We start from the raw sequence: 6000 nt of genomic DNA on the forward strand, positions 1-6000 counted from the left end.
CATCTCTGGAAAGAACAGTACGTTCATGACAAAGATTTAAGTCCTCGAGAACATCTCAGGATCAGCCACTCTTCAATTCCCACCAGATGTTTTTTGTTTCAGATGACGCTTTCAGACGTCTGTTTCTGTCATGTAGCTGCACTGCATGAAATTAGAAGCACACATCTCACATACGACTCAGCGAGCACCGGCGCGGTTCCGCAAAAGACACTGGCAAGGGATTTGTGGACATGTAGACAAACCCAGACAAGTATTTTCCAGCGTATAGTGTTATACCGCCAATGAAAGGCCAGCGCATTTTTGCGCCGATGTAAAATCATTGCTCAGGCCAAAACAATTCTTTGCATGGAGCATAGGATTCACAGGGTTTTGGGGGTAATGGAGAATATTACATAATGAGGGCTTGTTTGAGACCTCAGTAATGTAAACATGGCAATTGGGAATGCTTCGCCCAATGACGGCTGGTTCCCGTAACAGGGTCGAGCCGAGCTGATAGGGCTTCCAGATTCCAGTTCAGGCCATAGTGTCTGGAGAAGCGATGGAGACCTGGTCAGCACAGTCGGGGCCTGGTCACGTTCCGACAGAACGTGACCAGGCCCCTGTACATGGAGCCCGGAACAACCTCCGGGTATCCCAACGAGGAGCGTGCAGGCGGAGCTCTAAAATATAGAGCTCCCATAAACCTGAAATATGAAATTGTCTTCAGCTGCCATCAAAGACCCTGTGGCTCTGAATAAGTAAAGATGAGTTTTGTATGACATGTATATGATCCTTTAATGGTCAAATTGAACATATTTTTTCCCTCATTTGGCCATTAATGACGCATGCCACTAAACAAGCTTTGGTAAGAACCAACATGTCACTGTGGGAAAGGACGTGGCGTCCTTCTCTTTCTGTAACTCGCTCTGATGTGTGAATTACAGGATCCGCCCCGTCTGTCAGATTCCAAGATCCAAGAGAACAGACCACAAGAAAGATGTCACACAAGCTCTACAGTCATGGACACACACACACAGTACAGGCCAAAAGTTTGACACACCTTCTCATTCAATGTGTTTTCTTTGTTTTCATGACCATTTACATTGGTAGATTCTCACTGAAGGCATCAAAACTATGAATATATTGCTATTTATTATATCATGGATCAACGCATTTGCTTTGCGCATTTGCTTTGCGAAGCGCTGTATCTGTTAGCGCTTTACAGTTTTTATTACTTATTACAAGACTGCTATTACACACACCTTGACAGTCACCTTAAGCAAGCTTATTACACAATTATGTCAGCTGGTCAAAAGGTAATCTTGAACTCTGACTTTTTCAGGCTTTGGATCAGCTCACGGTAGATAAGTCTTCTCCCAAGGTCAAATTCCACATTCCTTGCTGTGGATACCTCTCTTTCTGCTTCTGGAAAAACCATGCAGGCACAGCGTGGAATTCATTCCCGTTGCTTTTCTTAGGTTCCGTCCAGCATCAACAGAAGCATGTACGTAACATTAAACCGGGTTTGGACCTGTTGGCTCTGCGCAACATGCGTTAATCAGATAGGGTATCAAACATACAATAAAAACAATGCAATTTTATTCATTTCAATTGGATGGTAAAACCCATCTTCATACATAAAACCAAACAGTAATTTGGAAGAGAAGCAATTTCTATTAATTAATTTGCATATTTGGCTTTTGTCTGCAAACCATTGCATCCCTTGCAATTATTTGGATCAGCTTAAATGTAAAGCATACACTTTCACAAGACACACACATGGTACATAAGCGCGTACCACAGGAATCCGGGGGACAAGGACATGCGGCTGCGTCTGTCCTCACCTGAGTCAACACAAGGGCAGGGTCTACACCTGCACCCGTTCAATTATCTCTCCCTGCATGGAAGACATTTCTCACATTCCTGCGAGCCACTCTGGCAGGAGCCCCGTTAAAAAGGTTCTCCTCCCGGGCAGCCAGACCCTGAGTCCACATTTTAAAAAGTTTACATTTTGGAGGCCGGCCCCTTCCCCCTTTTCAACAGTCATGTAAAACCCTAGACTGTGTTTACAGACTCCCGAGGCTCTGAAAATGGGCCGGGCCGATCGGCTGGATCTGTATTCATACAGATCCATTTCGGTGCAATGTCCCCGCCAGTGTCCCTGACTAGACGCAGAGCCCCCGCTTCTCCTCCTGCCGCTCATTCTGAACTCATTAGTGCCGAATATACAAGTTGTTTTGGACCGTGAGAGAATGTGAGGGGACGCGGGGAATGCTCCCCATTCTTGGGTTCAAGCGCCACTGGTTCCCAATGAGACAAAACCAGTCCCATTGGGTGGTTCCCTTCAACGTGTCTGTGGCGGTCCTCTTCGGGTTCCCACAAAAAGAGAGAGAACGGAATCATTCTCTTTTAAACATGGAGGGCTTTTCAGCAAATTCTGTCAAATCGAGCGAAGCCGTGGGACGTAATGCTGAAATAAACTTTCCTGATCTTCCAAACGCATAATCTCCCCTTTGAGAGAGTTTCGAGAAAAGAGACTGTGCCACAACGTGAATAGCCCTCCAACCCTGATTGATCATAAAACCTTCAGACAAACACACAAAGCCGACGAGACCCCTGCGGAGCGTCAGAAAGTACGTTTCGGAGCTTCTACTGAGGGCACAATGTAGGTTTGAGCCACCGAGATTAATCCGCTGTGTTTGTTCTTTACAGGACGAGCTCATGGAGTTCCTCATCACCAGCAAAAAGTAAAAATGTCTTCTAGAAAGTCCATCGAAAGCCCGGGGCATTTTAATGAGCCGTGCGTAGCGTGCAGTCATTGTCCCCTCAACCCAAATCCCCAGACTTACTACAAAGGCTTCCAAAGGCCAGCGCTGCTGTAGGTTTCCCATTTAATAAAATGGCCTTACTTGTATGGCCCGCAGAAAGGCGATGTCAACACGAGGACCGCGGCACACTGCTGTCACAAATCTGGAATAAACACAGCAGGTCCACTGAAGGTCCAAAAACGCATTCGACTCTGAGGGACTGGAGATTGATCCAGCCTGTTCCATTCGATAAAAAACATCTCCCGCATTTACGTCCAAAACATCCTGTTAGCCTCGCACAGAGCTGACTTACCCCGAGGTACAATGGTCAGGAAAACAAAAGCGGATGAGTGGGTGCGTTTGGGTTTTAAGTGGGTGCAAAGTTCCACGCATTTGAATTACAAAGCACATTTTCTGAGCACATCACAGTCACTTTGAATTGAGCGATGGCCACAAAAGCAGAATGCTTTCGTGTTATATTTATGCAGCCTGCGGTGCATTATACAGAGATATGAAGAATCTTTCGGGCGCATCTGCATGAAAGCCATCTGATCCATCTGCAGTGCCCACATGTTTAGAACAGATGGGCCCGATCCAAACCAAATTGTGGTCACGGCACAAAACTGTCTCTTATACCATTAAAACCTGCACAAGTTGGGCCTGATGACAGTAAATGACTGTAAAGTCACTACATTAGAGCCCATTACAGGGTTTTGATGCCATCAAGACTTTGCAACCATGGTTCCCACCCACATGTGCTAAGGTCACGCCCCTTTTTACTGAGTGCCTCTGCCCAACGTATAAGTTTATCTCCAGGTTCAACCTCAGTCATTCAGATTGGAGCCATCAATTAGGGTGAATTAGGGTGGTAGTAGCCTAGAGGGTAACACACTAGCCTATGAACCAGAAGACCCAGGTTCAAACCCCACTTACTACTATTGTGTCCCTGAGCAAGACACTTAACCCTGAGTGTCTCCAGGGGGACTGTCCCTGTAAATAATGATTTTAAGTCACTCTGGATAAGGGCGTCTGATAAATGCTGTAAATGTAAATGAATTATTTCTGCATTAAAATATTAAATTTTGCTTTCAAATGTAATTATATATCAGAATAGTATATACCACAGGTGCAGCTGACCATTCAGTTACATCCACCACATCACTGTCACCTGTCTAATAGAAGTACTTCACCACTTGCTCCACCCAGCTAATACACTACACCTGTCCACATTTACATTTATAGCATCTATCAGACACCCTTATCCAGAGCAACTTACAATCAGTAGTTACAGGGACACTCAGGGTTACTACCACCACCACATGTCTGCCATATAGCACTCCATCACTTAACTTGACCTGTTTATGTAATAAACGCCATTTCCACTGTAAACGTCTGTATTGCTGAGAGTCTGGTTTTTGGGCAAAGTCCCTGTTTTTGGTTTTGTTTCTGTTCAGTGCCTTTGATATAAATAATTTTCATTGCTTGCATTTGGGTCCTCGCCTTGTCTCTTTCCTCATGGTGTTAAACTAATGTCCTCTTAGCATATTTATGTCAGAACTCTTGCTTAATCAACTAATTTTACAATGTCATTAATTACGCTTCTATTAAAAACCATAATAACAAAATGTGTGCACATTTCAATATGTTAGTCATGTATTTCTTTTTGAAGTCAGGAACCTGTTGCCTGTGATGTTCTTTATAGTTTTCACCTGTTGCTGTTTTATCTACTGATAAGAAAAAAAAGAAGAATGACAAATTAAAAGTAAAAAGTATGACCTTTAAATGCAGTTCAAATATAAATAAAAAATCTCCCCAAATGAAATATTTTATTAAAGATGAGTGCGAGTGGAATAGAATTTACATCTATTCGACTTACAAACGATATTTTCACAAGGCACAGACGAAAGAGAATCTGGCTAACAGCGTGAGGCATATAAAAATACTGCCTAATCATGCGCATAATTATGACTTTTGTAAGACCATATCAGCCTATCAGAGTATGCTTGGAGTCAAACAGAAAGTATTAATTTACGCTAGTAGAGGGAAGCAATAGCATTGTTAATAAGACACATTTCCATAAGACATAACTATGTAGCTCACTGTTCTGCTAGAGCAGCCCAAACTGATTTCGGTGCCTGTTACTCAAGACCATGTGAGCCAGAAAATGAAAGAAATGAGCAAATTTACTACAGCTTCAAGTGACAGCTGGCTCCCCAATAAAAGGCACAATCGGCCATTGGTCTGCGAAACAAGCCTCTCTGGACTGCTCGAACAGAAGAGCAGAACAACGTGGTAACGCAAACAAGGCCACAAACAAGCTGTAAAAGTTTATTTGAATTACGTGCATCGGCCTAGCGGAGACAAGAGCTGCTGTAAAGTTGTCGCACCTCGGTTTACCGCCGCTTCGGGCGCCGGGCTCTGTCCACTGCACCAAAAACATATCTTACAGACGCCCCCCTGTGCAGATTTCCCACCAGAACGCAGATAAACTTCGTGCTTGAAAATTCCCCAGCGTCCCAACAACCTGGCCCCATACGTGCCCAGTCCAGGGCAGGGCGTCGGCCATCGTGTATCTCAGGATCTTCGGCACATTTGGTTACCGTGGCCTCAGTGCACCACAGAGGAAGCTATTTGATATAATTTAAGAGAGGGTGGTGAATAAAAGCAGTTGCCCCGACTACTGAGAAGTATCTGTCTCCATGTGATGTACAGTGCGTGGTGCTTCGCTGGTGGGAAGTTTTGTAATAAGTGTCAACAGGACTACAAAATGAATAAATATGTACCAGACAGTGGGTGTCAAGCAAAAAGAAATATATATATTTTTGACCTTAAAAATGTATAAATGAATTATTAACTTGTTTTAACCAGTTAAACTAGTTTGCAAATGTTTGTAAATAGTCTAAAAATTCTAATGAAACTACAATAGTTTGAAACTGCATGAATGAATGCCATCTCTTTACATTCATGAACTGGGTAGAGCGTTGTCTTACCACCAGGGTGGTAGTAGCCTAGTGGGTAACACACTCGCCAAGGTTCAAATCCCACTTACTACCATTGTGTCCCCGAGCAAGACACTTAACCCTAAGTTGCTCCAGGGGGGGGACTGTCCCTGTAACGACTGGTTGTAAGTCGCTATGGATAAGGGCGTCTGATAAATGCTATAAATGTAAATATAAATGTAATTGTTGACTTAATAATGAATTTGAAGGTGAGG

Source organism: Denticeps clupeoides, chromosome 14, assembly GCF_900700375.1.
Source record: "Denticeps clupeoides chromosome 14, fDenClu1.1, whole genome shotgun sequence".
Lineage (NCBI taxonomy): Eukaryota > Metazoa > Chordata > Actinopteri > Clupeiformes > Denticipitidae > Denticeps > Denticeps clupeoides.